The sequence below is a fragment of the Canis lupus genome, chromosome 13 (genome assembly GCF_003254725.2).
Source record: "Canis lupus dingo isolate Sandy chromosome 13, ASM325472v2, whole genome shotgun sequence".
NCBI classification, from domain to species: Eukaryota; Metazoa; Chordata; class Mammalia; order Carnivora; family Canidae; genus Canis; species Canis lupus.
The window spans coordinates 3773342-3794099 of NC_064255.1; the positions used below are offsets into that span (position 1 = coordinate 3773342).

The following is a 20758-nucleotide window of genomic DNA, read 5'->3' on the forward strand; positions in this document are numbered from 1 at the left end:
AAGAACCACCTGGTATTTTCCAAATTTGGGGGAGGTACGATAGGTAAATAAGGCAATAATGATTCCTACTGGGGGAAGGTGAGTTAAAATTCGCTCAGTACATTTCCATGATCAATACTAGAAAAAAAAATCAACTAAAAAGGAACATAGTTCAACTAAGAAAACTTGAAAAAAATATGTTCATAGATACATAGAATTCTGTGGCTTCCATTCCCAATGAACCTCCCTGTAATCCCGAAAAGTGTTGCGGCCTATCTTCTATGTACAAGAAGCAATGGTGTAACAGTCTAGGGGCTAGCCCTATATATGAATTACAACTTAGAATATTAACATTTTGGAACAAAATTAGCCTTTTTCTGCTACTTTTCTCCCTCTGAGAAACAGCTACTGATATTTACCCTTGAAAGCTGGTTCCTAGGTTCTTGTGGAGGTAGGACTCCTGGCTTTGGACTCTTGGTGACCACATGACCTGAACTACCCAAGATAAACTAACTCTGTCATTTGATCCACCGTGCTATAAAATCAGGTAAGTGTAGCCACATTGTCACCAAGTGAAAGTGACACGTAAGATGGGTCTGGAGCATGTCCTGAAGGTACAAACAAATTGCATGATTAGGTGACTCACATTTTTACAGCCCCCTACAATGCTTTCTCTCAACCTACACATAATGACTTCATGAGGAATTCCCTGTAATAGTGGAGTTCCCTGTTGACAGTGGGAAAAAGAGACTCAGGCATGCTTTATAGATGATTCTCCATTATATATCATCACTCCCTGAAATACAGTGGAAAAAGAAAATCTTCCCAATTGGTGGAACAGTATATCTGGATATCCACTTTGTCTAGACTGAAAGATGGCCAGAAGCACAAATCTATACTTACTCATAACTAGTGGTTAATGATTTGGCCAGACAGTCAGAGGATTAGAAAGAAGAGAATTAAAAAACTGATTAAAAGGAGGACAGAGGAATAGGTATATGGATGACCCTTTGGAATGGGTGAAGGGTTGGAAGTATCCCTATCTCATGTGCATACTCAGAGCATCTACTACAGAGTAGGCAGGTAGACAAGGTAATACATTCTAAGAATGTCAGTGAGCGTTATTTTCCCAGCTACCCCAGTGCTTTATCCAAGGACTTCTCCTTAAGAGTATCCATGGCAGCAATCAAGCAGGTTATATATAGACTCACCAAGGCAAATCTGGCTCCCACCATTACTGAGTACTCAATCTCTCAAGAGCAGAAGCCAACAAGGAGCCCTGATAGATGAGCTAGCCATCTGAGGGGGTTGACTTACACCAGTTCCCTTACATCATGGAGGGGACAAAGATTGGTCTTCACTGGAATAAACATATTCTGGATATGGATTTGCCTTTTGCAAGCACCACCATTCACATACTTAGACAATGCCTTACTTTCCATCATAATTCCCCTCACATTTCTTCTGGCTAAGGCAATTTTTCAACAAAGGAAGTGCAGCAACTGGCTTATGAACATGAAATTCTATGGTCTTACCACATACTCCATTGTTCAGGAGCAGTTGACCTAACAGAATGGTGAAAGCAACTACTGAAGGCTCAATTATGTCACGTTTTCAAGTACACTGGGAGATAACATCTTGAAACTTTAAGACACTATCTTACAGAATGTAGTATACACTTTGAATCAACAGCCCATAGAGGACATTATTTCTTCCATACCTAGAATACATAAATCTGGGAACCAAAGGTTAAAGTTGGAGAATTTGCTCTTTTTACAACAAATATTCTAATCACAATTTTGTTTCCTGTCTCTGAGATTTGAGGCTCTGCTGGTTTAGAGTTATTCATTTTCAAGGGAAAATATTTCCATTGTAGGCACAAGAATGGTTCTACTGAACTCAAATTTGTGTTTTCCCCTGGTCATTTTAGACTCCAATGGACAAAGAAAGGTTTTACTGTATGAACTGGGGTGATTGATCCCAATTATCAAGATGAAATAGGCTTTATGCTGAACAATACAGGCATGTCTGTAATCCAGAGGATCCTCTGGGATTCCATTTATTACTTCCATGTCCAGTAGTAAAGTTAATAGAAGATTTTACCAGACCAATAAAGGACAGATATCTAAGGACAGACTCTTCAGGAATAAAGATTTGTGCCAATCCAGCAGAAAAAGAATTTTTACAAAGCAAAGGGCTACTTAAGGAGTGAGAAACATAGAAATGGATAAGGAAAATATACAGATATAAATATAGACCTACATATATGTAGATCCTGTGTCTATATGCAGATATATATATATATACACATTTATATCAATTATAGCTTAGGATCAGTTACAGAAGTGAGAACTGTAGCAACTGCATGACTTTTCTTTTGTATTCTTCTTGTTCCTATTTTTTAAAATATATTTTATGTACTTATTCATGAGAGACAGAGGCAGAGACATAGACAGATGGAGAAGCAGGCTCCATGCAGGAAGCCTGATGTGGGACTTGATCCCGGGACTCCAGGATTACGCCCTGAGCCAAAGGCAGACGCTCAACCACTGAGCCACCCAGGCATCCCCTTGTTCCTATTTTGTGTATAGAAATCATTTTCCCCCTTTTCCTTTTCCCTATATCATATAAGGAATGTTGGTTGATAGTTCACTGTACAATTTAGTTTTCCAGGTTATAAAGTAAATAAGATTTGGGCTTACCTATGAACAAAATTAACATCACCCAAATATGGATGCATTGACCGTGGAACTTTTGTATCTCATTCATCAGAGAAAGAGTGAGTATGCCTTCATTTGTGAAAGTGATAGTAGCATCCACAAAAGCATTAGAATGCTGCTGTTGTTGTTGTCTAAGTTTAGATGGGGGTAGAATGCTGTGTATGGTCCAGCAGGGACAAAGGGGTGGACTGTGCCTAATAGTTTCTGCTTTTGCTCAATTCCACATTCTCTCTTCCATGCACCATCCTCTGATGGCATACCACACTTCTCAGACTAACTTACCAACTGACTGCCTGTTGGGTTCTCTCAGTTGAAGCACTAGCAAGAGAATGGAAAACAAGAAGGGAGAAGCAGTGGCAGTAGCAATGATGACATGATGACTGGCTCATGTGGGTGCCTGGGTTCCTGTGCCACCACTTTGGTTCTAACAGCAGAATTGAACTGTAAGCCAACTATATACAGGAACTGTCTTGCCTTATATTTCTGTGCTCCTTACAGTGCCCACCCTAGGGCAAAACTTAGTAGGCACAAGGTTGTTTTGTTTTGTTTTTGTTGTGGTAAAAACATACAACACAAAATTCACCATCTTAAACATTTTCAAGTACACACTTCAGTAATGTAAAGTATTTACATTGTTAAACAGATCTCGAGAATTTTTTCATCTTGCAAATCTGAAATTCTCTACCCACTAAATAACGACTACCTTTTCCTCCTCCCTACCACCTGTGGGAACCACCATTGTACTTTATGTGAAAATTCAGTTTCTATGAATTTGACAGCTTTAGATAAGTAGTCTCATGATTTTTTAAAAAAATGTTTTAATTGACATAATTGTAAAATCTCAGAGTTGAGATTCAGCTGAATGCATGGATCATTTTTCCATTTTATTTTTTTTTTCTTATAATGTCCTTTTTTTTTTTTTATTGGTGTTTAATTTACTAACATACAGAATAACACCCAGTGCCCGTCACCCATTCACTCCCACCCCCCGCCCTCCTCCCCTTCTACCACCCCTAGTTCGTTTCCCAGAGTTAGCAGTCTTTACGTTCTGTCTCCCTTTCTGATATTTCCCACACATTTCTTCTCCCTTCCCTTATTTTCCCTTTCACTATTATTTATATTCCCCAAATGAATGAGAACATATAATGTTTGTCCTTCTCCGACTGACTTACTTCACTCAGCATAATACCCTCCAGTTCCATCCACGTGGAAGCAAATGGTGGGTATTTGTCATTTCTAATAGCTGAGTAATATTCCATTGTATACATAAACCACATCTTCTTTATCCATTCATCTTTCGTTGGACACCGAGGCTCCTTCCACAGTTTGGCTATCGTGGCCATTGCTGCTAGAAACATCGGGGTGCAGGTGTCCCGGCGTTTCATTGCATTTGTATCTTTGGGGTAAATCCCCAACAGTGCAATTGCTGGGTCGTAGGGCAGGTATATTTTTAACTGTTTGAGGAACCTCCACACAGTTTTCCAGAGTGGCTGCACCAGTTCACATCCACAACAGTGTAAGAGGGTTCCCTTTTCTCCGCATCCTCTCCAACATTTGTTGTTTCCTGCCTTGTTAATTTTCCCCATTCTCACTGGTGTGAGGTGGTATCTCATTGTAGTTTTGATTTGTATTTCCCTGATGGCAAGTGATGCAGAGCATTTTCTCATATGCATGTTGGCCATGTCTATGTCTTCCTCTGTGAGATTTCTGTTCATGTCTTTTGCCCATTTCATGATTGGATTGTTTGTTTCTTTGGTGTTGAGTTTAAGAAGTTCTTTATAGATCTTGGAAACTAGCCCTTTATCTGATACGTCATTTGCAAATATCTTCTCCCATTCTGTAGGTTGTCTTTGAGTTTTGTTGACTGTATCCTTTGCTGTGCAAAAGCTTCTTATCTTGATGAAGTCCCAATAGTTCATTTTTGCTTTTGTTTCTTTTGCCTTCGTGGATGTATCTTGCAAGAAGTTACTATGGCCGAGTTCAAAAAGGGTGTTGCCTGTGTTCTTCTCTAGGATTTTGATGGAATCTTGTCTCACATTTAGATCTTTCATCCATTTTGAGTTTATCTTTGTGCATTTTTCCATTTTAAATTCAGTAACCTCTATTTCTTGGTCAATGGATCTCTGCTGGAAGAATCCCAGTGACAGTTTTTAAAATTTTTTATTTTATTTATTTATTCATGAGAGACAGAGAGAGAGAAGCTGAGACACAGGCAGAGGGAGAAGCAGGCTCCACACAGGGAGCCCAATGTGGGTCTCGATCCTGGGACTCCAGGATCACACCCCGGGCCAAAGGCAGATGCCAAACCGCTGAGCCACCCAGGGATCCCCCAGTGACAGTTTTTAAATGCTGAGCCACACTATGGGTGGGCACCTCTGGTGTGATTTAAAAAAAAAAAAAAAAAAAGTTCTTTTTTGCAGTAATCTAAAATGTTGGACTTCTACCCATTGATCCAGAACAGAGCACGTTCCCTTCATTTTCCAAAGTTTACATCTTTCCGTGCTATGTTACAAACATGTTTTTATCAGGTATGTTTTAGCCTGCTGTGAGACAGCAAGATTTGCATGGAGAATATCCAGAGAATATCAACTGTTGTTCATATCCAACACTCATCAACAGTGCAGCCAGTAGCCAGAGGGGAAGTAGCAGCATTCAGAAACTAATTAAAATAGTGAATCCTGCTTGTGCCTGAGATCTGTTGCACATCCAGGCTTTAAAAATAAATATTTCACCACATGTTCACGGGATTACTGACAGTTTCCCATTAGGTGGCTACTTAGAAATTTAATAAACCAAAAGATTCTCTTCCAGGTAGTCATGATATTTACCATGATGAAAGGACGAAAACTCGCTAATGAAATGTCACTGACAAAAACCTATCAGTTCAAAATGATTTCTGAAGTTTCAGAGGCAAGATCTCATTTTGGCAGTATTGCCAGAAGCATTCATGGCAACCCTTCCCTGAATAATCTGCACAATACATTATTTATCTATACTACAAATTTATACTGTTGCTAGAGAAGCATAACCAAAAAACAGTAATAATGAAGAATCTGAAGAACAGAGACACTGTGACAAAATATCTCTGATGATAGATCAGAGGCTGGACCAATCTGGCACAAAAACCTGACCTCATGAGGCTGCTGCCTCTATGGTATGCATTAGACACCTCAGACAACTATTCTCACCATCTTCATCTTCATCATTGTTAAATGTATTCAATAGGTCTGTGATAAGAAACAATGTTACTTTAAAAGAAAATGTAAAAAGAAGTAAAATCCAGGAAGTAATAATCTGTAAAGAATAAATATAAATTGCAAATAAACAGATGGAAAAATATCTAGCTCATAATCAAAGAAATGCCAATCAAAAGAACATAAGCCACTACTTTTGTCTCAACAAGGGCAAGTAAGCGGAAACAGACACTCTCAGTATAGCAGGTGGAAGTGTCCATTGGTACAACCTTTCTGAAGATAAATCTGCTAATAAATAATAGTAACTTTTAAGGTTCATATATATTGGTCCAAAAACTTTATTTCCTGGAATACAGCCTAAAGAAATGATTTGTTTTCAATGAGCTGTCAAGCACAACATAGGGAATATGATCAATAATATTGTAAAAACTACATATGGTGACAGATGGTAATGAGATTTATCATGGTGATTACTTCATAATACATATAAACATCAAATCACTACATTATACACCTGAAACTAATATAATATTGTATGTCGATGATACTTCAGTAAGACAATAAATCAATTAAAAATTAATTAACTGAGTAAAATAAAATGAACACATTAAAAATGAGTATAAGAGTTTCATAATTTGTGATAATAAAAACTTGAAAACATCCAAATATCAAGCAATGGATGATAGATTCAATAAATTGCACCTCACCCAGAAGAAGGAACTCTGTGCAAAAATTAATAAAAACAAACATTATACAATATTTACTAAGTGGCAGGCTCTATTCTAAGCAACTTATAAATACATAAACTCATTTCATCTTTACTATAATCCTATTATATAAGTACCAGCATTGTCCTCATTTTACAGAGAGAACGTTCAGGCACAGAGGTTAAACACCTTGCCCAAGACCACCAAATCAGGTAATGTTGAGGCAGTATTCAAACTCAGGCAGTCCGATCTGATCCCAGACTTCATACTCTTAACTATCATATCATTGTACTACAGAAGGATATTTAATATCTTGTTCAAAATCTCAGAATATGTGTAATAATTTTTTAATGAAGTTAATAAATTGTTGTGTATCTGTATATATGTATGAAATACCATCCATGTATGCCAAAATACCAATAGCCCTTATTGGAATTATGGGCATTTTTACTCTCTTCTTTCTTCTATCTTTTCAATTTCATGTTTTACAATTAACATATTAATTACATTCTATAACTAAAATACAAAAATGCTCTCAGCACCCTCATTTAAGTATTCCTGATAGGCTAATGCCAATTTTGAACATGATTCCTTGGAATAAACTGAAGTGCTGCGCACATATTTACATCCTACTTGACCATGAGATACAGTTGCTGTTATTATTGTTGTTAAATCTTCATGAAAACCAGGGGCACTTGGGTGGCTAGTGGTTGAGTGTCTGCCTTTGGCTCAGGTCCTGACCCTGGGTCCTGGGATTGAGTCCCACATCCAGCTCCTCGCAGGGAGCCTGCTTCTCCTTCTGCCTATGTCTCTGCCTCTCTCTCTGCGTCTCTCATGAATAAATCGTCTTTAAAAAATAAATAAATCTTTGTGAAAATTAAAGAATAAAGTATCCTGACCTCAACTGATAGCACTTTGTAAATAACCTTTTCTATCAATAAAAGATTTTTATTAGTTCAACACCTAGTTTCAAAGCACCCAACCTGTGTCCAAATAAAGAGTTTTTATTCCTCACCTCACCCCTAAGTCATCTATGTTTACATATCTATAGAGATATTTAACTTCACAAACAAAATTCCCAGTCAGGTGAGGATAGGATTGTTTACTCTTGAGCCTTCTGCCCCGTGACTCACCAGGATCTCCAGTCTTTACCTTACTGTAAGACTCAGACCCTAGAGCTCCTCCATGCTAATTTCTGACTGAATCACTTTTGAGATTTAAATTGCCCCAAGAAAAAGGCAAGTGGAACATGACAGAAATTAAACCAGCACCTTACCACACAGACTGTCCACACTGTAAGGAAAGGAAACATTGCCTATGGGTTGGTGGCACAGAGGCAGTAGTTATCTCAAAGAACAATCTCTGCCCTAGATAAGAGACATTTACTGCATAATTCTCTGTATGGGGCTTGCAGAGTCTGGAAGAAATAGGACGAGTCCATGAGCCTGCAAGAGCTGCTGCCTCAACTTTCACTAGGATCAAGTCCATCAACTACCTGGGCAATTTTCACCACTGGCTATTTGGTGGCCTTGATTGTTCTCATGGCAGTGAAGCCTCTAAAAGCCCAAAGTACAAGGGCTCCAGATTCTGCGGCACTTAACCAGAATAGTGCAGAAGTACTATTTGTATTTGGTGGCGTATCCATATTCATTAGTAACCCATTTCACAATGTTCTCACAATTCATTTAGCAATGTTGCTGAGATCCTCCCATGGGCTCCAAAACCACAATGACTATAATGGGCAGAATTGTGGATGGCCCCCAAGATTCCCACCCGCAGGTATACACACCTTGTATAATTCCCTCCCCTTGAGTTTGGTGAAACCTATAAATATGATGGTATAGCCACTTCCTCAATTAGGTTAGATGACATGGCTAATGGTGATGGGTGAGCCACTCTATCCTGGCCAACCAGAGAGATGGGAAGTCAGAAGGATGCACTCCAGCTGAACTGAAGAAAGCAAACACCTGTGTTGCAAACTACCCATGGGAGCCACTTGGCAAGGAACTAGATTATGGTCTCTAGAAGCTGAGAGTGATCTCAGCAAACTGCTGGCAAGAAAACAGACTTTAGTCCTCCAGCTTCAAGGAAATGAATCCTGCCAACAACCAGTGATCTGGGAAGATGACCCTGAGCCTCTGAGATCACAACCCCTGCTGCCACCTTAATTTGACCCTGGGCAGAGGACCCAGCTAGCCTGTGCTCTACTCCAAACCTCAGGAACTGTAAGATAATAAATTTGTTTGTTATGAAGTTCAGGCTCTTATGTTGTGATAATTTGTTACACACCAACAGAAAACTAATACAATGACCACTGTGACATCGTCAGAACATGTGCTGCTAATATTCTTTCTCATACTTCCACTCTTCAGAAGGAATTCACATCTCTAAAATTCATCCTCAAGGAGAGTAATAAGTGATATTTATGTAACAGTTTGGTGATGATTTAACTTTCAAATCAATCTCATCAGAGTTTTACATCATTAATCTGAGTGAGTTTAGTGGTGATCAGGAACAAAGATTCAGAGGCCAGGATGCCTAGATTTTACTCTCTTCTGCCACTTTCTCACTGCATGGGCTCACACCAGTTTCTCAACTCTCTGTGCCTCAATTTCCTCACCTGTACAACAGGGATATGATAATCCCTACCCTCTAGGGGCTTGTGAGGATTAAATGATTTTATATAAAGTTTAGTTTCTGGTAAGCACAGGATACGTGTTTAGTGTCATTGCTATTAGTGGTAGTATCTAAACACACAGGGAAGCAAAGTTAGCTTTGTTTACTTCCCAACAGGAGATGCTGCAAGAATTTAGCCTAAGGTTTTAAAAGGTTCCACAACAGTGAGCTCATGTGTTATCCTGGAGAAAGGTAACCCAAAGCAGGGGAAGAATGGACCTCCACCCTCTAGCTGATGTCCTGAGTAGATCACAGATCCAGGGGCAAACAGGAGTGTGATGGCTTCCTTAGGTAGCCTTATAAAGAGAACCCTGTTTTGGGTTTTTTTTTTTTTTTAAGATTTTATTTATTTATTCATGAGAGACACACAGAGAAAGAGAGAGAGGCAGAGACACAGGCAGAGGGAGAAGCAGGCTCCACGCAGGGAGCCCGAAGTGGGACTCGATCCCGGGTTTCCAGGATCAGGTCCCGGGCTGTAGGCGGCGCTAAACCGCTGAGGGCCCCCGCGCTGCCCGAGAAGCCTGTTTCAATTCTGGTTTCCTAGAATCCCGGATTTGAGATGAGACACAGACGCAAGTGGGTTCCTGCCACTGCACCTGGACTCACACAGCCTGTGCCCTGTACATCCTAGAGCACAGGAGGGCTGCCTGGGCTGTGCTGCCGTGTTGATCAGCTCCAATAGGTGTTCCTTCCAAGTGATCATGGTAGCAGTAAAGCCATTAAAAGCATCTTCCCTGAATTCTTCTGGCCAGTTGGGGTGGGCACAGGAGGGCTGGCAATGCCTCCCGAGGTGCTGCCGACTTGGTGACAGGACAGTAGGTGACAAAGACAGTAGTGGCTGTGTCAGTGGGGCTGTTCAAGGTGTCCTCACCTTCATACCACAGAGACAGGCTCATAATAGGAACTTTCTAGTTCAAAGAGTACCCAAGAGTATTAAAGGTATGTTTTCTCAGTGTGGCTTTTGTCCTATCAAAGCACCACCAACCAAACCCTTATCTGTGTACTAATTTCTCAAATTAAGCTTTAAAGTACTCCTGGTATGTGTCTGGTGGGGCAGAGGGGGGTGTATGAGCATCTGAGTAAATATCTAATCCTCGCTCTGTGTGTGTGTGTGTGTGTGTGTGTGTGTAATAAATACTCCTTTTGTGTCTGACACTCACTTGTGCAGCCCTCCTGGCACACAGAGAGGCATGCCCAGTGTCCTTTTCTTTGTGTACACCACACCTCTTCCCCCACAACAAATCAGTCATTGAGAAAGTAAATGGAAAACTCTCGCTGAAAGTGCTTCGCCTTATCTCTCAATTGCATAAGTGAGGTTTGTTTCAGAGAGTATACCTTCATTTGCAGTGGAAGATGTCCTAAGAGATCCAAAAAGAGGTAAGAAAGTTCAAATGCCTGCAGGTTTTGTGCAATTAGCACACAGGAGCAATGTAAGTTAAAATGAGCAAGCCTAGATGACTTGCCTTTCAAAACACTGTGCAGATCTAACAAAACAGCCAAACAAACATCTCACAAGTGGGCCATGTATGGCCTGGAGCCACTTATTTGTAATGACCCCTGACCTAGAAAGAGAGTAGGAGGCTCTTGAAAAGGCCAGTTTGATACAAGGAATGCAGACCTCTAGGCAGACATGTGGAGCTCAAAGAGAAAGTCAAAGCAGCTTGAACTTTATGAAAATTGCCACCCTGGTTGATTTGCAAGCTCTAAATTCTCCACTTGGCACAGCCTGGAAGTCCAATGAAAGGCTGGAATAATAAACCAGTCTAAACACAAAAGGCCACAATCAAGAGGAAATGCCTCAGCTACTCTCATCCAATTACCATTGATATCTTGATAAAAGAAAAATGTTTCCTTTTTCTAATTAAAAAATCCAACCACCTACTATGGTAGGGTGGGTTTGAAACCATTTAGTAGAAGTCATTCCCTCCTGGTAAGGTCTATGAAGTAGTCTATTTTCCCTGAGAGGAATTCCTTGCTAATATCCCTAGAGAGCATAATTTGCCCTAGCAAAGCTTGGCCTAGGCTTACTAGTACATATAGTCCTCAGAGAGTTTCATCTATTCGTTATATACGTAACAGAACATCAAAATGGAAAATTCCCTCTCTGTTTAGAGATAATAAACCCAAGACAGAATTTCAAAGTTAGCATCCACAAACTAGTTAGAAGATACAGAGAATATCAAGAATATCAAATTCAGAGATGAGAGAAAAGTAACTGAGAAAATTATCTGTGAGCAGGATGTATTTGGAGAGAGCAGTACATTAACATGTGGGAAGGAGTGGGGGTTTCCAATCTTTCTTCAAGCCTGGTAAAGGGCAATTCAACGGGACCACTCAGAGAGCTTGACTGTGATTCTGGCATTAATAGAAGCCATGGTGAACTGAAAATACTCCAGGTAGGTAGACTGGAGCTGCCAACATGAGTTCAAGGAGAGGAAGCCGTGTTGGAATCTGGGCCGGCCTGCCCTCCCAGAGCTCATCCACAGAAAGGATGCCTGTGTATTTCCCATGACAAGATGGAAATGGTGCCACTCACAGGAATGCTACTTATGAGGTCATATTAGGTCCCATCTTGTAGGATCTCCTGGATGCTTGACGAAAGCTGGAGATGACTCCAAGTTCCTTGGATGAAGAAGCAGTACATGAAGAGCCAGAGTAGCGAGAGTATGCCATCTGCATCAGGGCAGCTACAGATGAAGGTGTCCCAATGGCTAGGCAAAGGGGGTTAGTGTTGGGGATAGTGAGGCAGCAGACAGTTTCTAGTAAATCCACAGAAACAGCCAGGAGAAAAAAAAAAAGTTAGCCTTAAACCCCTACCAGACTCAGAGAATATAAAGCTACCTAACAGCAGTGTTATCAAGTGAAAACTTGGTGGCTCCCTTTATCTTTCTGCCCCTTGGACACAATCACAGGGATGGGCAGAAGAAGTGAACATAAGTAGAGGAGCCAACTACCTTCCTTCTCCCCATATTCCAGAAGCACATCCACTACAAACAAAATACCACTCCGACAAAAATACCTCCTTATATTTATCTTAGATTTGCCGTCATCGGTGCATCAGGAGCAAAATATGAACACACAAGGAAGTCACATCAGCCACACCTGCTTATTCTTATTTTAACTTTACCTGAGATAACTATAGGCATTTAACTGAATTCCCCAATTAGTATATGGCTTATGTGAGTTCTTTACCCATTTCCGTTTGAGGATAATATTTTACTGAAGTTTAAGCTTTGAAAAACTTTTAATTAGCAAGAAAGAGTTTAGAGTTCTGGTTTTGTTTAGTTGGGTTTTGGGGTTTTTTTTTGGGGGGGGGGGTTGGTGTTCTTCTGCTGGTTTCTATAATTGTTCCATAGAGTGACAGCCATCATGCCCTTCTCCCAGCCACAAATATTGGTATTACCAATTAAACACAAATAAGCTGTCACAGGTTGAAAATCTGGACGTGAGCAAAATGCTATAAAAATAATTGAAAGGTGAGAATTTGGGGAGCTTGAGAAAGGAAAAAGCAAGAGAGTTGAGACCATTAGGAAATGACCTGAAGTTGGGACTGAAATCATGAAAGACAAAATGTTAGAAGGTTAGTAAGCAGCTGTTCTGCATCACTGTTACAGACAGAAAATTTAAAAAAGAAAAAAGAAAGAAAGAAGAAGAAAAAGGAGAAGGCTACATATGTTGTACTAAATCAGGCTGGAGTTAGAAGTAGGGGTTGGAAGAAGAACATTTCGAAACCACTCATTCTCTTTGTTTTCCAGTTCCTACCTGAAGGAATAAGCCAGGCCAGAAAGAAGACATCTAGTAGCTACTCCTCAGCTCTAGGACTCTGGTTACATCTCTCCTAGGAAGAAAAACAACTTGAGCATTTGTCCAAAGAGGCTATTTTGCCTCAAAGAATGGAAACTAAAATGTTACTAGACTCCCTGAGCACCAACACTTGACATTTCAACATATTTTCACTTACTTGCACCAGTTCTGGCCTTCATTTTAAGCAGACATGTTAAAACAATGCATGGGAAAATTGCTATGTGAGTTGTTTAAAAATAATTCTTTTTAAAGAATTTAAGTCTGATAAATTGGATAATTCAGTCTGATAAAATACTAGAAGAGATAGAAGAATGTGAGAAGACAGGCTGCAAAGTTATTATTTACAACTTTAAACAATGAATAAACCAATGGGGAAAAAATAGTTCATCCTTGCTAGGGATGCTGAGGAGGCATAGAAATGGGTCCAAGAAGAGAAAATTTGGGAAGTTGCTCCTGCCGACTGTGGTGAAAGCCAGCATAAGTTCTATAGGAACAGGAAGGCTCGCTGAAATGTAGACTGGGAGTGTTATGTGCCTACCCTTCCCCTTCAACAAGGTGAGAATGAAATTAGAAAATTCTTACATTTTACCCTTTATTACATAATTTACTACATATGGTTATTATATATAGCATTGCTACATACATTATATATGGCATTTTCCAAATACAATGTGATTTGTGTAAAAATCTAAAAGTGCTGCCTTATGATAAACATTCAAATTTTAGCTATTCTGGTCATCATTATCATTATCAACCAGGTTCAACTACCCAGTTGATACTTGAACTTCTTCTACACCACTAGCTTTTGACCACAACCCACATAGGAAAAAAAAAAATTCATGGAGACTCAGTATGCCCATACATACATATTTGAAGCCAATATTTTACATTATGATATTTTTGTCTTAATACAAGCAGTGTAGTCTGATAAATTCCATTTGTTAAATGCTGGTCATGGCCCCCTAAACTGATACTATTATTACAAACTGCTTACGGTTTAAATAATGCTGCTTGCACCATTCCTGCCAACCATTTCTAGGAACTCACAAAGACACTCAGTTGAGTTCACTAATGTTGACTGAGCCTATTACATGGTAAGCATTGTGCAAAAAATCAAATGCTTAGATAATTCTCAAATTATATAATTCACTTCTAAAAACATCTTCATGTATATGATAATACTCTGGATACCTGATAAATAAGCAATGCTGATATTAATTTTGCTTTTACAGGCCACAGCTTATGTTAGACCCTGTCCACCAATTACATTAAAATAAGTCACTGTTGGGTGGATGTTCCCTGATACTGCACCAAGAACCTATAAACTCCATTTCACCAACTGGGAACCATGTGTGATAAATTCTCCTAGAACCTGAATGGATTCTCCTAAAAAATGTAAACATAATCTGTTCTTACAATATTACTCTTTCCTGTGTCTAACCTTCCTATATCTGTCTAAGTTTCTTTGTCAGAATCACATACTCTTAAGTGCCTTAGATGTTCTTAAGCAATCTTCACAAAAGAGAAGAGTAAAGGCAATGCATTCTTCTGCCAGTAAGTTTTCCAGGTAGGTAAATATCGAATCTCTGGTCACATATTATGATTATGATTATGATTATGATTATGATTATGATTATGATTGATTATTTCAGCTTTGTCCTACTTCATCTCACAATGAGTATGTTTTAAATGTTACAGAGGTCCTATCTGATGGTGTTAATTAATTAGCTGATACTTGAAAAACAACTCTTAAGCAGCATTGTCCAATATAATCTGCTTTGATCATGGGTTCTATGTCTGCACTGTCCAATTTGATAGCCACTAGCCGCATGTGGTATTAAGCCCTTCAAATGTGGCTGAAGCAACTGAAGAACTAAATTTTTTATTTAATTTAATTTTAATTACTATAAATTTAAACAGTTGGATGTAGCTAGCAGCTAGTATATTAGTGCAGATCTAGAATATTTATCATAGGATACTAATGATCCTGATAATAAAGAAAATAATAACAAAAGGAGCCATTTATTGGGAATTTATCAGGGACCAGGCATTAGCCTAAGCCCTTTTTACATACATGATACAATTTGCTTCTCACAACAATTTTACCTGGTAAGTACCATCATTATTCTCTGTGTTTTTGGTTGAAGAAATGAGGTTACATAGCTGGTAAGCCATGGAGCTGAGGTTCCAACCTGGTCTGCCTCTAGAGCAGAAATTCTTATAATATCCACTGGCCATGTATGTGTGTGACTTTCATTTCAATTGATAGAAAAAAGAGCTCTACATGAGACTTGAGAATAAATGACTTTTTCTTTATCCTTTAAAGAAATCCCCTCCATCTAAGTGCCCAAGACTGGCTTCTAAAGAAAGAAAAATTCTACTACTGAGGACTCTTCCAGTTCTAAAAACAAATGTCTCTGTGATTTAAATAAAAGGTTTGAGATCAAGAGGTAAACTAGAATTCCAATTGTGTTTATGGTTTAGAGAATCCCTGCCCACTTAAGGATATGACACTATTTTTACATTTACTTGAGATTTATTCTTGCCTGCTTCTGAGAGGATGGGAGGGGGGCTTATAGATTAAACTGTGCTTAAGATACTTAAGGATCATAAAAAAGCAGAGATCATTTGGAAAAAATAATAATGTAAGAAGGTTTTTAATCACACAACTTCTGAGACAGAAGATTAACTAAAGTTTCCAGCTAAAGCAAATATTTAATAATATAATAATAAACAATTAATAAAAATGTGGGACATTAGGTTGTACACAAAATCTATTGTTCCCTCATTTTTTCTTAACAAGGAAATCAAATTGATGCACAGTGTTCATTAAAGATACAGGACAGGAAAAAAAAAAAAAAAAGATACAGGACAGGGATTCCTGGGTGGCGCAGTGGTTTGGCGCCTGTCTTTGGCCCAGGGCGCGATCCTGGAGACCCGGGATCGAATCCCACGTCGGGCTCCCGGTGCCTGGAGCCTGCTTCTCCCTCTGCCTGTGTCTCTGCCTCTCTCTCTCTCTCTCTCTCTGACTATCATAAATAAATAAATTTTAAGAAAGAAAGAAAGAAAGAAAGAAAGAAAGAAAGAAAGAAAGAAAGAAAGAAAGAAAGATAGATAGATACAGGACACTCAAGCAATTCCCATCTCTCCTCCTCTATAAAAGCAGACAATATCACAGGAAAATGTAAGTCAGTAAAGGCAATTCTCTGAGAAGTCCTGCAGCCCAGGAGTTCATCTTTTGAGAGTATGTAGTGTCCTTCTGCCATCCAGCACTAACACAGATGTTGCTTTCCTGTTTGGTCCCCTCTGAATGGGCTCTTCTGACCATTGTTGCTGCTGACCACTCAGAAACTGAACTGGAGGATTAGCAGCCCCCTCCACTTACAGCACAGAAGAAGAGATAAGAAAAATGGGCACTTGGCTCTACAAGTATGCTCTCTCAAGCTAACATAGGAAATCTTTATAAGTTAAGAACTATCTACTGTCATTCACTTGCAGTTGAGCTGAGTGTGTATGTGTATGTATGTGTGTGTGTGAGAGAGAGAGAGAGAGACAGACAGACAGACAGAAACAGAGACTGACATTTCATTAAGAGTTTTAGATTTGTGGGTTTTGTCTCCTTGTGTACTTTCTTCTCTCTATTTGGAGAGGAGAAATAATCAAATACACGTGCACACATGTTCTGCTTTGGAACATTTACTTTTTAAGGGGATTTTTCTAAGAAGAGGTGATTTGTCTTTATCAGGTCAAACAGTTAAAGATTTAGTTGTCTCTTATCCTTCACACAGCTGCCTCTATTTTAAAGATTTTATTTATTTATTCATAAGACACACACACACACACACACACACACACACAGAGGCAGAAACACAGGCAGAGGGAGAAGCAGGCTCCATGCAGGGAGCCCGACGTGGGACTCAATCCCAGGTCTCCAGGATCAGGCCCTGGGCTGAAGGCGGGGCCCATATAGCTGCCTCTAATTCAGCTTTGTCCTCACTACATTCCCTTGAGGTGGTTATCGAGGGAACTTTAAAGAGGATAAAGGGGTACCAAGCCTTTGACATCTTTGATGTACCTCCAATTACATAGAGAGATAAAAGGAAATATTTTTCTAATTTGTATGCATACAATGTATGAGCTGCTTTATACACTTTAATTTAATCCTCACAGATCCATCAATAGTAGGGATGATTTTTATCTCCATTTTACAGATGGAGAATACTACACTAAAACTTACACCCAAGATCTCACAGGTGTCATAGCTAGAATCAAAACCCAGATTGTCTATCCCAGATCCCATGACCACAGTCACTAAACTGTTAGTCCTTGAAGGGAAAGATGTCTATATTGAATACCCATGTACCTAGGTATAGCACACACTAGTATTCAATAAATATTGGCTAGTGAGCCAACTGACTAAATGTTCCTTACCCTCATTCCTCTTTTGACTACACCACAATTGTGCTCTAAATTGGAAAGTTGAAAGAAATAGAAATTTAAAAAACTTTCCAATCATTGCTAGGGTATTACTCCCTTTCTCAGAACACTTAAAAAGCCTCAACAGTCTTCTTTAATTCTAAGGAAAATAGGATTCACTGGTCTTCATTCATTCTTCCATCCCATTCTTATTCATTCTACTCAACATGTATTTCCGAACAGTGTGAGCAACAGTGTAAATATACATTCTAATTAATTATGTAAGGGTGGGTGAATTGCTGTTCTCTTATAAATGGGGTTGAGAGTTTCAAAAATTAATAAATGTTAACAGGAAGGGAAATAGGTTAAGACCTAGATGTCACTATTATCCTTTGTTTATTTGTTTTAATTAATAGACTTCAATTTTAGAGCCATTTTAGGTACAAAGTCCCCTCCCTCACCCCACACAGTTCCTGCTACTATTAACATCTTACATCAGCGGTATACATTTGTTACAATTGATGAACCAGTATTGATAAATTACTTTTAACTGAAATTCATGGTTAACACTAGGTTTACTCTTTGTGCTATACACTCTAGGATTTTGACAAATGTATAATGACAAATGTATAATGTACACCACCATTATAATATCATACAGAATAGTTTCACTGCCCTGAACATTCCCTAAGCTCTATCTCCCTCTCCCCTAACCTTTGGCAACCACTGATCTTTTTTACTGTCACTATACTCTGGCCTTTTCCAGAACATCATATAGTTGGAATCATATAACATGTAGCCTTTTTGGATTGGCTTCTCCCACGTAGCAATATGCATTGAGGGATCCTCTGATCTTTCCTGCTTCATAGTTTGCTTCTTTTATCATTGAATAATATTCCATTGAATGGCTATACCACAGTTTATTCTTTGAGCTATTGAAGGATAGCTTGGTTGCTTCTGAGTTTGGGCAATTATACATAAAGCTGTTATAAACATTCATCTGCAGGTTTTTGTGTGAACATATGTTTTCAAATAATTTGGGTAAATACCAAGAAATATGATTGCTGGATCATATGGTAAGGGTATGTTTAGTTTTGTAAGAAAAGGCCAAGCTACCTTCCAAAGTGGCTGTACCATTTTGCAGCCTCCCCCTAGCAATGAATGAGAGGTCTTATTGCTCCATATCTTTGCCAGCATTTGATGTTGTCAGTGTTTGAATTTTTGGTGTATAATGGTATCTCGTTGTTGTCTTAATTTGCAATTTCTGTGACATATGATGCTGCACATACCTTCATATGCTTATTTGTCATCTGTGTATCTTCTTTGGTGAAGTGACTGTTAGATCTTTTGCCCATTTTTAATTGTTTGTTTTCTTCTTGTTGAGTTTTAATAACTTATGCTCACATTTTTCATTGTTTTAAACACAAAAACTTCCTCTATGCTCCATAATTCTCTTCTTCCTTTTATCAGCTAGGCACTGTAACTCGATTGCTGCAGCTTTTGCAAATGCTGCTGAGCTCTACGTTGGCATGAGGGTTAACACTTTAATTTAACAGCACTGTACTCCAAAAGTCAATAGGGATAAGACAACCAGAAGAAATAATGGAACCATCTCAATAAGGCCTTGAATAGTTTTGGCCCAATGCCCAAGCCATCCAAACAAGAAATTGAAAACCACGGTGTGCCATGCAGACTCCGAACCACAGTGTATCAGGTTAAAACAATGTTCCATTATTTCAATAGTTTTTAAACATGAGACTCCTGGAAGATATCATTTCCCTGGGGTGTTCATTCTAAACAATAATGAGGAGCTATTTTGCAAAAGGAATTTCAACAAAAATTTAAGTAGGTCTTCAAATGGACAGAAGAATGGACATTTCTAAACTTGCTGTAGGGAATTATATCCATCAGAATTTTCCTATCTAGAATGAAACTGAATTTAATGTTCTTTGGATTTTTATCAGCATCAAGGTAAAAAGGAAGAATCTCTCTGAAGTGCTTTATGTAGTTATACAAAGAACTATTTTTTAAGCATTTTATGGTTGGCAACTTAAGATAATTTTTTTTTTAATTTTTAAGGAAAGAATTTCTTGGTTCTTCTGACAGGTTGATAACACAGACCACAGATCTCAGTAATTACAGCAGATAATTCCTGATGAAGCAGTTGAGAAGATTCCTGCCTAAGAATATCAGAAAAGAAAAGGGAAAACACTCCCACTGGGTTATGTCCTTTTTATCTAATACATTTGGCCTGAAAAATTATGGATTACAGACCTCTATTCCTAGGCCCCTTCTTTTTTTTTTTTAATTTTTTTATGATAGTCACAGAGAGAGAGGGGCAGAAGGAGAAGCAGGCTCCATGCACCAGGAGCCCGACGTGGGATTTGATCCCGGGTCTCCAGGATTGCACTCTGGGCCAAAGGCAGGTGCCAAACCGCTGCGCCACCCAGGGATCCCCCTAGGCCCCTTCTTGATTGTCTTAAGTAGCTAGCCCACCTGCCATATTAACCTTTTGGTTGTGAAGGCATTTAGCTTTCTCTCACACAGTGCTTCTGAGGGTTTTCACATGTATTACCTCAGAAGGTAAGGAGGACTTGAGGGGGGTTAAAGCCACTCATATGGATTATGAACTTATATTTTTTTAATTTTTTATTTATTTATGATAGTCACAGAGAGAGAGAGGGGCGCAGAGACACAGGCAGAGGGAGAAGCAGGCTCCATGCACCGGGAGCCCGACGTGGGATTCGATCCCGGGTCTCCAGGATCGCCCCTGGGCCAAAGGCAGGCGCCAAACCGCTGCGCCACCCAGGGATCCCCGATTATGAACTTATTTTTACTAAATGCTTCTGTCTCTGACCTCACCTGCTAATAGTTTCCAAAGTCGACAAAGCTGAATCTCACCTCTCCGTCCACATTTAGAACTGAACAGGTGTGTGGGATGCCTGGGTGTCTCAGTGGTTGAGCATCTGCCTTTGGCTAACGTCATGATCCCATGATCCTGAGATCGAGTCCTGTATCAGGCTTCCCGCAGGGAGCCTGCTTCTCCCCATGTCTCTGTCTGTCTCTGTGTCTCTCATGAATAAATAGATAAAATCTTTAAAAAAAAAAAAAAAAGGAAGAACTGAACAGGTGTTGGCAAACATCTGTAAAGGGCCAGGTAGTTTGGTTTAGGCTTTGCAGCCCATGCAGTCTGGGTCACAACTATTCACCTCTGTAGCTAAAACATGAAAGCCAGTATAAATAAGGACATAAAGGAATCAGC

General features: G+C 39.2%; 1 protein-coding gene across 11 annotated transcripts in view; it reads right to left on the reverse strand.

Annotated features, from left to right (window-relative positions):
• Positions 1-20758, reverse strand: part of NCALD (neurocalcin delta) — a 370180-nt gene that overhangs the window by 265370 nt on the left and 84052 nt on the right. Inside the window, exon 1 of one of the 11 annotated variants that reach the window (XM_049093292.1) lies at positions 13039-13116. The exons of the other annotated variants lie outside the window; for them this stretch is intronic. The gene's annotated coding sequence lies outside the window, so the exon portion shown is untranslated. Of the gene's footprint in view, positions 1-13038; positions 13117-20758 lie in introns of those variants that run through there. 11 annotated transcript variants of the gene reach the window in all.